We start from the raw sequence: 11,899 nt of genomic DNA, 5'->3' as shown, positions 1-11,899 counted from the left end.
GGGAACCCATTTTTTCTGCCAGGGGCCATTTGGATCTTTATAACATCATTCGCTCAATGTAATTCGCTTTATACAAACTCATGTTGCTATGGAAAAAGCTTCTAAATTCATGGAATTTCGAGTTCTACCTGGGATTCCTTGCGAGACCTTATACTGCCCGTCTATGCATCTATCATCTAGGTATCTAATGCATCTTTACCTATTTATACAGAAATAGAAAAAGGAATTGATTTACTGTAACTAATTCGCTTACACGATATGGAGGCCAGCGTGTCCAAAATCCATCGGTCAGGCCGGCAAAGTGGAAATCCCGGGAAACCTTATTTTTATCTTTTTAAATATATTTTTATTAATTTCAGAGAGGAAGGGGGAGAGAGAGAGAGAGAGAGAGAGAAACGTCCATGATGAGAGAGAATCACGGATCGGCCGCCTCCTGCACGCCCCCTACTGGGGATCGGGGCCACAACCTGGGCCTGTGCCCTTGATGGGAATCGAACCATAGCGGCCTGGTGCACAGAATTCATGCACTCGGGGGATGTCCGACTGACGGCTTAGGCCTGCTATCTTAGGGAGTGGGCCTAAGCCGTCGGTCGGACATCCTTAGCGCTGGAACGGAGGCGGGAGAGGCTCCCGCCACCGTTAGCCCAGCTTCTGGTGCTCTGACCACCAGGGGGCAGCTCCTGCATTGAGCATCTGCCCCCTGGTGGTCAGTGCACGTCATCGCGGCCGGTTATTCCACTTTTTGATCGATTTGCATGTTAGCCTTTTATGATATAGGATAATGGGTATAGGGGGGAACCGATTCACCATTCTCACTACTTCTGCATACGTTTGCCGTTTTTATTTCACGGGAGGATAAAAATTCAATCTAACCTGACAAAGACTTCGGGAGGCGGGATATTGTCAAGCGTCCTGTCCTGTTCTCCCATCCATTTCACCCTAAATCTCTTAGCAGAACCACGTTCCTGAAAACCACAATGACATGATCTTAAGAAAATAACTGAACGATGAGTTTTCGGTCAGGCCCAGTAGGAAAAGAAGTCACCCACCTCCTCTGATGTGAGTAACACATTTCCCAACAATTTTTCCTGTAAAACCCAGCGGTTCCAGGCATCTCTCTGAGTCACTAATAAGAAACACGACTTCGGTAATGGCCCCCAGCGTGGACATGGTAACACCATGTATAAATGCTCTGGGCTATGGGTATATCTTTCTTATTTTCAAAAAAAAAAATATGTTTTTATTGATTTCAGGGAGAGGGATAGAGACAGCAATGAGAGAATCGTTGATGGCCTGCCTCCCGAACATTTACAGCGTGGAATACTATGCAGCCGTGAAAAAGGAGTCCTGGCTGGTGTGCCTCAGTGGATAGAGCGTCGGCCTGCGGACTGAAGGGTCCTGGGTAAGATTCTGGGCAAGGGCACGTGCCCGGGTTTTGGGCTCCATCCCCAGTGGGGGGCGTGCAGGAGGCAGCCGATCCATGATTCTCTCTCATCATGGATGTTTCTATCTCTTTCTCTTTCTCCCTCCCAGTAAAATATAAATAAAATAAAATAAATAAAATAAAATAAAATAAATAAAATAAATAAATAAATGAAATGAATGAATAAATAAAATAAATAAAATAAAATAAATAACATAAAACAATAGATGGTGTTCTGAAGAATTCCATGTTTAAAAGGACTTGTACGCAGGCATGTTAGCGTAACCAATGGTCACAGGCTCTGGGGCGGTGGGGGCTTGGCCTGGGGTGGGAATGGCTGGAGGGGGGTGGGGGTGGGGTAAATGGAGGGAGAAAGAGACATATGTACAACTTTGGGCAATAAATTTTTAAAAAGAAGAAATTATGCAAATAATCATAATTTCAAAAAAGGAATTCCGTCCTTGTCTTTGTGGGCTTGACAGAGTAGCCTAGGGGCACGGCCCATTGGCTGTGAACATGGTAGAATCTCTTTGCATGAATATCTATATCTATATCTATATCTATATCTATATCTATATCTATATCTATATCTATATTATATCTCGATCTATGGCGATATCTATAGATATACTATATCTATAATCAATATCTATATCGATCTATATCTATATCTATATCTATATCTATATCTAATCTATATCTATATCTATAGCTATTTTTCTAATATCTAGATCATAATCTATAGCTATCTATACTATATCTATATCTATATTCTAGATCTATATCATATTCTAGATCTATATCATTATCTATATCGATATCTATCAATATCATATCTAATTCTATATCTAGACCTATACATAGATACCTAGATCTATACGAAATCAGATCTATACTATATCAAGAGCAATATCTATTCGATATCTATATCTAGATCTATATATAATCGAAATCTAGATCAATTCGATATCTATATCAATATCAAGATCTATGTCTAGAGATAATCTATAATCTTTTCTATATCTAATCTATATCTATATCGATAGCTATTTCTATTCTATATCTATATCTATATCAATAAGCTAGATCTATCGATATCAAGATCTATATCTTATATAATATCTATCTATACTTATCTGTATCTATATCTATATCTATATCTATATATCTATATCTAATCTAATACTATATCCAGATATATCTATAGCATATCTATATCTATAGCTAGATCGAAATATATATAGATATCTATATCGTATCTAGTCTATGTCTATGTCCATATCTATATCTTAAGATTATTCTATATCTATATCTATATCATAACTAGATCTATATCTATATCTGTATCTGTATCTGTATCTGTGTCTATGTCTATGTCTATATCTATATCTATATCTATATCTATATCTATATCTATATCTATATCTATATCTATATCTATATCTATACCTATATCATCTATGTCTATATCTGTATCTATATCTATATCTATATCTATCTATCTATCTATCTATCTATCTATCTATCTATATATATATATATATATTTTCTAATATCTCCCATCGAATGTTCCCAATGACTTTATGATGATGATGATTTTTTTTTTTTTTTGGCTAAAGACTTCAGCCCACACTCCGAGGCCTCGCATCCACCCCCCCGGCGATGATGGGGCGGGAATTTCCCGTGATTCACGGAGAGCATAGGGTGGGGTGTCGGTGACCTCAGTGTGATTCCTGAGGGGTGATGGGGCCTTGGGAATTGTGTGAAAGAAAGAAAGAACAAAGGAACGAGAGAGAGAGAGAGAGAGAGGGAGAGAGAGAGAGAGAGTCCTGGCCCGTGTGGCTCAGTGGTTAGAGCACCAGCCCACGCACTGAAGGGTCCCGGGTTCGATTCCCGGTCCAGGGCACGGATCTCGGTGGATCGCTCAACGGCCAGCCGTGGGGCAGCCGATCTACGATTCTCTCTTCCCATCATGGATGTTTCTCTGTCTCTCCTCCTTCCTTCCAAAAGCTGCAATAAAAACAATTTTTTTAAAAAAAATGAATGGAAACATAGACTTGGCTGAGAATTAGCACAAAAGGAAAGAAAGGAAGAAAGAAAGAAAGAAAGAAAGAAAGAAAGAAAGAAAGAAAGAAAGAAAGAAAGAAAGAAGCCGGTGTGGCTCAGTGGGTAGAGCAGTGGCCTGCAGACTGAAGGGTCCCGGGTTCGAATCCCGGTCAAGGGCACAGGCCCGGGTTGTGGGCTCCATCCCCAGCCGGGGGCGGGCAGGAGGCGGCCGGTCCATGATTTTTCTCGCAACATTTTTTTTTTAAAATTATAAACACTGGTAAATCCCATGAGTATATTATATTTTATTTATTTTAAATATATATTTAATGATGTCAGAGAGGAAGGGAGAGAGAGAAGCATCCATGATGAGAGAGAATCATGGACCGGCTGCCTCCTGCCCGCCCCCCGCTGGGGATGGAGCCCCGAACCCGGGCCTGTGCCCCTGACCTGGAATCGAACCCGGGACCCTTCAGGCTGCAGGCTGGTGCTCTATCCACTGAGCCACACCGGCCAGGGCTCTCTCTTCATTGACGTTTCTGTCTCTCCCTTCCTCTCCGAAATCACCCATAAAAATATATTTTAAAAAGAAAGGAAGGAAGGAAAGAAGACATTACAATTAAATTAATAAAATATAAAGTAAAATAAAGTAAAATAAAATAAAGTAAAATATAAAATAATATAAAATATAAAATAAAGTAAAATAATAAAATAAAATGAAATAAAATAATAAAATTAAATATAAAATTAAAATTAAAGTAAAATAATAAAATAAAATATAAAAAATAAAATATAAAATAAAATAAAGTAAAATAAAATAAAGTAAAATATAAAATAAAATAAAATATAAAATAAAGTAAAATATAAAATAAAATAAAGTGAAATAAAATATAAAATTAAAGTAAAATAATAAAATAAAATATAAAATAAAAGAAAGTAAAATAAAATAAATTAAAATATAAAATAAAATATAAAGTAAAATAATAAAATAAAATGAAGTAAAATAATAAAATAAAATTTAAAATTAAAGTAAAATAATAAAATGAAATAAAAAATAAAATAAAGTGAAATAAAATATAAAATTAAAATTAAAGTAAAATAATAAAATAAAATATGAACTAAAATAAAGTGAAACAATAAATAAAATAAAATAAAATAAAATAAAATAAAGTAAGACCATCCAGGGTGTGTTTTAAAAATGGCCCGGGCAGCAGAGACGGAACTAAACACGGATCGCCCAGTCACCTCCCGAACGCGATGAGAGCAGACGTGGAATTGGGGCCAATTCAGGGGGAATTGGGGGCCGTACGTTCGCTCTTTCTGAGTCGAATGGCCATCCCAGAGCTTGGGAAGAAAAGAAATGAATAAAAAAGGCCTGAAATCCTGGAAAGGGCTGCCTAACATTTTCCGCGTCCCAGAGCCAGACGAGAAGCTGCACCGACTATAAAAATAAAATGAAATGAGAAAGCGACGGTGATCGCACCAAGAAAAACACGTCCGTCCTAGAAGCTCGGGATGGAAAATGCACGTTCCAGCCCTGGCTTCCCCGGCCCGGGAAATCGGGGTGCAAAGGCTGAGGGGAGCAGAGGGCTGAGGTTTCCAAGGAGAATCAACCCCCTGGTTTCCCAGTAAAGATGCTACTTCTCAAGGACGGCGGGGTCCTGGGTTCGAATCCAGTCCAGGGCGCGTGCGGGAGGCACCCCATCCATGTGTCTCTCTCACATCGATGCTTCCCTCTGTCTCCCCCTCCCTCCCACTCGCTCTAAAAATCAATGGAGCCCGGCCGGTGTGGCTCAGTGGTTAGCGTCGGCCTAGGAGCCAGGAGGTCCCGGGTTCGATTCCCGGTCCAGGGCACACGCCCGGGGTTGCGGGCTCAATCCCCAGTGGAGGGCGTGCAGGAGGCGGCCGATCCATGATTCTCTGTCATCATGGATGTTTCTCTCTCTCTCTCTCTGTCCTTCTCCCTTCCTCTCTCTGAAATCAATAAAAATATATATTTTTTAAAAAATCAATGGGAAAATATCCTCAGGTGAGGATGAACAACAACAACGACACAAATCAGGATAATTCCCGGGGGACTGAGAATGTGCCTGGATGAGTTCTCAGCTGTTGACATCACAAACACCCCAAATAGGGTGGATTAAATGGCAGGAATTTGTTTGTTTAGTGACTAGAGGCCCCGGTGCACGAATTCGTGACCGTTATTCAAACACTTGAGGCCCCGGTGCACGAATTCGTGACCGTTATTCAAACACTTGAGGCCCCGGTGCACGAATTCGTGACCGTTATTCAAACACTTGAGGCCCCGGTGCACAAATTCGTGACCATTATTCAAACACTTGAGGCCCCGGTGCACGAATTCGTGACCGTTATTCAAACACTTGAGGCCCCGGTGCACGAATTCGTGACCGTTATTCAAACACTTGAGGCCCCGGTGCACGAATTCGTGCACCAGTGGGGTCCCTCTGCCTGGCCTGCGGGATGGGGTTGAAGCCGGCTCTCCGACCTCCCCCGAGGGGTCCCGGATGGCGAGAGGGCGCAGGCGAGGCCGAGGGACCCCACTGGTGCACAATCGGGGCCGGGGAGGGACATGGGAGGGCTCCAGGGTGTGTCCGGCCCGTCTCGCTCAGTCCCGATTGGCCGGACCCCAGCAGCAAGCTCACCTACCAGTTGGAGTGTCTGCCCCCTGGTGGTCAGTGCACGTCACAGCGACTGGTCGACCAATCAATCGTCTGCCCCCTGGTGGTCAGTGCACGTCACAGCGACTGGTCGACCAATCAATCGTCTGCCCCCTGGTGGTCAGTGCATGTCACAGCAGGCGGTTGAGCGGCCTTAGCATCTCATTAGCATATGACGCTTTGATTGGTTGAATGGCCGAATGGTCGACGAGACACTTAGCATATTAGGCTTTTATTATATTGGATTTGTTTGTTTGTTTGCTTGTTTGTTTTATTAATTGATCATTGAGAGAGAGAGAAGCATCGATCTGTTCTGATTATCGATGTGTCTCTCTCACGTCGATGTTTCTCTCTCTGTCTCTCCCTCTCTCTTCCACTCTCCCTAAAAGCCAATGGAAAAATATCCTCAGGTGAGGATTTAAAAAAAATCATAAATTAATAAATTACAAATAAATTACAAAGAAATTGATTAAAATAATTTTAAAAAGAAATCAATTTAAAGATAAATGAAGTTAATAAATCTAAAAAAATAAATGTTTTTTTTTGAAAAGGCAAAGCCACTGAATTGTAGCTGATTAAAGAAGAAAGAAAGGAAAAAAAAAAAAGATCAATGGCCCTGGACGCACTTTTATTTCAGAGCTGACATATCTACAGTCCAGCGTCATCTTGGCTCGAAGCATCGCCCGTCGGTCCAAAAACAACCGGGTGTTCACGCCAGGCGTAGACGCCCGCGCATTCTTCGCCGAGCTGATGCTCACCAGATATGACGCTAACGGCTTCTAATAGAGCCATAAATCCCGGAGCCAGATGGACGCACCCCCCTGGACCCCGTGTCCAAACGCCTCTACCTTCTTCTGGGCCCAGAGCTACATGGGGTTGGCGACAAGAGAGGAATAGGTGACTCAGTGCCATTGCCTAGTGGGGTTTATTTTTTTTAAAAATGTATTTTATTGATTTTTTACAGAGAGGAAGGGAAAGGGATAGAGAGTTAGAAACATCGATGAGAGAGAAACATCTATCAGCCGCCTCCTGCACGCCCCCCACTGGGGATGTGCCTGCAACCAAGGTACATGCCCTTGACCGGGAATCGAACCCAGGACCCTTCCGTCCGCAGGCTGATGCTCTATCCACTGAGCCACACCGGCCAGGGCTCCTAGTGGGGTTTAAAAGGCCAGACGCCTACGCCGTGCCAGCCCTCCTGGCGTGGACGTTTTTGTAAAAAATATTTTCGCTAGTGGCCCGGTGCACGAAATTCGTGCCCGTTAAAAGGTAATTAATTAGAGGAAATTTGTTCATATGGCTGTGTTCCCTGTCTCCATAAGAGAAGTGGCAGAGATGAAGGGAAATTGGTAAAATGCATATGAATATCTCCCTTCCGTCAGAGTCTGGGGCACGACGGGGGACCCAGAGTCAAATCCCCGCCCACCCGCTGCACCTCGAACTCATGACCCAGACCCGGCCGGCTTCTCCCCCGTCAAACCCTGCAAGACAGGGGGCGCAGCCTCAGATCCCTGCTGATCGCTCATAATGGAAGCCCCGCCTCTGCTGTGGGCACAGCCATCTTGTGACGGCGTGACGGTTAATTTGCATATTTCCTCTTTATTCTAGAGGATTGATTTCAGAGAGGAAGGGTGAGAGAGAGAGAGAGAGAAACATCCATGATTAGAGAGAACCACGGATCGGCCGCCTCCTGCACGCCCCCGACTGGGGATGGAGCCCGCAACCCGGGCATGTGCCCTTGACCGGGAATCGAACCCGGACCTCCTGGTTCATACGTCGACGCTCAAACCACTGAGCCACGCCGGTCTGGCGTAGATATGTTAATAAGACTACAGATTCCACACCCAGCTAGGGTGGCTCAGTGGTTGAGCGTCGACCTCAGAACCAGGAGGTCAGGGTTCGACTCCCGCTCAAGGGCACAGGCCCGGGTTGCGGGCTCCATCCCCAGTCTGGGGCGTGCGGGAGGCGGCCGGTCCGTGATTCTCTCCCACCATTTATGCTCCTATCTCTCTCTCTTCGTCTCCGCAATCAGTACAAAAATAAATAAATCCTGTATAATAAAAGGCTAATATGCAAATTGTCCCTCTGGGAGTTTGACCGACCGGGAGTTCGACCGCTCGCTCTGACATGTGCTGGCCACCAGGGGGCGGTGCGGAACGAGGGAAGGCCCCGGCCGGCAGCCGGCAGACAGCAGCCGAAGGAAGGAAGGCCTTGATTCGCCCTGATCGCCGGCCGTTCCTAGGGACCCTTTCCATGCAAACATTTCGTGCACCAGGCCTCTAGCAATTGAATAAAAACAATACAGATCCGCGAAGGGGCAGGATTCTCTTTGCCTTATTCTTTCATTTCTTTAAAAAAATATATTTTATTGATTTTTTCACAGAGAGGAAGGGAGAGGGATAGAGAGTTAGAAATATCGATGATGAGAGAGAAACATCCATCAGCCGCCTCCTGCACGCCCCCCACTGGGGATGTGCATGCAACCAAGGTCCACGCCCTTGACCGGGAATCGAACCCGGGACCCTTCAGTCTGCAGGCCGACGCTCTACCCACTGAGCCACACCGGCCAGGGCTGCTTTCAGTTTTTGGGTGGCCGGTTGCACAATCGCTTTTGTCAGAAGCGAGGGAGGAGGAGGCGATAGTTCACAGCCGGTTTCGTGGAAGGAGGAGGGAGGGGGGGACCTCACGCAGCTGCCAGGGGCTTTCCGAGGTGTCGGGGAGAAGCCATTTCTAGAAGCACAGGCTCAGGGGACAGCTGTTCCCTTCTGGTTCCTGGGGTGACAGGGACGAGGACATGCCTCACAGTGTCAATCAGCGGTTCTCAACCTGTGGGTCGCGGCCCCTTTGGGGGTCGAACGGCCCTGTCACAGGGATCGCCTGAGACCGTCGGAAAACACATCTATAATCACATATTGATTGATCGCTGAGCTTTCATGATGTTCCATGTGTCACCATGAAAATGCATCCTGCAGATCAGAGGTTTCCATGACGATTCATAACAGCAGCCACATGACAGCGATGACGCAGCCACGAGAATAATGTTATGGTTGGGGGTCCCCACAGCATGGGGAGCTGCATTCAAGGGTCACGGCCTTAGGAAGGTTGGGAACCACTGATATAGATAGCTATATAGATAGATATAAATGATATAGATATAGATATAGATATAGATATAGATATAGATATAGATATAGATATAGATATAGATATGGATGATGATATGGATATATAGATATAGATGATACAGATATAGATGATATATAGATATAGAGATAGAGATAGATATAGATATAGATGATATATAGATGATATATAGATACTATAGATATAGATATAGACATAGAGATAGAGATAGAGATAGAGATAGATGATATAGATATATAGGTATAGATATAGATACTATAGATATATAGATATAGATAAAGATATAGATATAGATAGAGAGATAGAGATATAGATGATGAGATAGATATAGATATAGATATAGATGATATAGATATAGATATAGATATAGATATAGATATAGATATAGATATAGATATAGATATAGATATAGATGATATAGATATAGATATAGATATAGATATAGATATAGATGATGATATGGATATATAGATATAGATGATACAGATATAGATGATATATAGATATAGAGATAGAGATAGATATAGATATAGATGATATAGATATAGATGTAGATATAGATATAGATATAGATATAGATGATGATATGGATATATAGATATAGATGATACAGATATAGATGATATATAGATATAGAGATAGAGATAGATATAGATATAGATGATATAGATATAGATATAGATATAGATATAGATGATATAGATATAGATAGATATAGATATAGATATAGATATAGATGATATAGATATAGATATAGATATAGATATAGATATAGATATAGATATAGATATAGATATAGATGATATAGATATAGATATAGATATAGATGATATAGATATAGATATAGATATAGATATAGATATAGATATAGATGATATAGATATAGATATAGATATAGATATAGATGATATAGATATAGTGATGAAGTAGCCATGGAAATAATTTTATGGTTGGGGGTCCCCACAGCATGAGGAGCTGTATTCAAGAGTCGTGGCCTTAGGAAGGTTGGGAACCACTGGTCTAAATGGTCCTCATGCCCGGCCGGCCCGTGTGGCTCAGTGGTTGATCATCAACCTAGGAACCAGGAGGTCAGGGTTCAATTCCCGGTCAAGGACACAGGCCCGGGTTGTGGGCTCAATCCCCAGCAGGGGGCGTGCAGGAGGCGGCCGGTCCATGATCCTCTCTCATCGATGATGTTTCTCTCTCTCTCTCTCTCTCTCCATCTCCCTTCCTCTCTCTGAAATCAATAAAAATATGTTTTTTTAAAAAATAAAGAATTTAAATTTACAAAAAGCACAGAACCGAATAGTTTTATAATCCTATGAAACTGTATTTTTAAGCCCATCTGGTCTTTCCTGAAGGGGACATGGAATATTCAAGTTTCCTGTCTCTCTCTCTATGGACCACCCAGAACAATTCTTCAGAAATCCCCAGAATGACATAAAATTTGAATACCATCAGCTTCGAAAATGCTGGTTTTGCTTTCCTTCCTCAAACGCATGCCTTTTTTAAAAAAAAAAAAAAAGAGAAGAATACTTAATACTTTGGCTGCGATGGGGGATTTCCGCAGAAGCGTTGAGTAATCGCTTGGTAAGCAGGAAATCGACATAGCGGGGGATGTTTATACTTGTTGGAGAAAGAGAGAGACGTTTAAACCTAGACAGACAACAGGCAAGGAGGACTGGGTGGGCGTCACGTGCAGGCAGATCGCGATGCATTAGCCAATATCTAGTCAAATGAAGAAGCGTTTGCTTCATTCTCAACGATAGCGGCGGTACTGCAGTCGTAAAGACAGCCAGTCATCCGCACACATCCAGGCAGCCCAGAGGGTCCCCAACAAGACGAACCCAAAGAGGCCCACACCCAGACACATTGTCATTAAGATGCCGAGGGCTAGAGGCAATGACAGATTCTTAAAGGCAGCAAGAGGAAAGCAGGTAGTCACCTACAAGGCAGCGCCCATACGAGTGTCAGCTGATTTCTCAACAGAAGCTATGCAGGCCGGAAGGGAGTCGTAAGAAACATTCAGCGTGCCCTGGCCGGTGTGGCTCAGTGGATAGAGCGCCGGCCTGCGGACTGAAGGGTCCCGGGTTCGATTCCAGGCAAGGGCATGTACCTTGGTTGCGGGCACATCCCCAGCGGGGGGCGTGTGCAGGAGGCAGCGGATCGATGTTTCTAACTCTCTCTCCCTCTCCCTTCCTCTCTGTAAAAAAAATCAATAAAATATGTTTAATAAATAAAGAATAATTCTTTATTGTTGAAAGTATAGCATAAATCTATAAATATATTTAGAAACTAAATAAATTATTATCTACTTGCTGGGAAGTTTATCAGGTTCAAAAGGACCTTCTGTTTCATTTCCTTGATGAAATATGCATTTAAGAATAATTGAGCCCCAGCCGGTTTGGCTCAGCGGATAGAGCATGGGCCTGTGGACTGAAGGGTCCCGGGTTCGATTCCCGGTCAAGGGCACATGCCCGGGTTGCAGTCTCAATCCCCAGTAGGGGGCATGCAGGAGGCGGCCAATCCATGATTCTCCCTCATCACTGATGTTTTTATCTCTCTCTCTCTCCCTCTCCCTTCTTCTCTGAAATCAATAAAAATATAT

The 11,899-nt window shown here is 43.0% G+C and overlaps 1 long non-coding RNA gene across 1 annotated transcript; it reads left to right on the top strand.

The window, feature by feature from the left end:
* The first annotated feature begins 131 nt into the window (after positions 1–131).
* Positions 132–1,302, top strand: LOC118657328. The gene is made up of 3 exons (XR_004967981.1): positions 132–180; positions 956–1,059; positions 1,254–1,302. It is a non-coding gene; the product is annotated as an uncharacterized LOC118657328 (long non-coding RNA).
* Positions 1,303–11,899: the final 10,597 nt, after the last annotated feature.

This window comes from Myotis myotis, unplaced genomic scaffold, assembly GCF_014108235.1.
Source record: "Myotis myotis isolate mMyoMyo1 unplaced genomic scaffold, mMyoMyo1.p scaffold_m19_p_51, whole genome shotgun sequence".
NCBI lineage: Eukaryota > Metazoa > Chordata > Mammalia > Chiroptera > Vespertilionidae > Myotis > Myotis myotis.
Note: the sequence above shows the minus strand (reverse complement) of the source record. Positions and strands in the feature narration are given on the sequence as shown.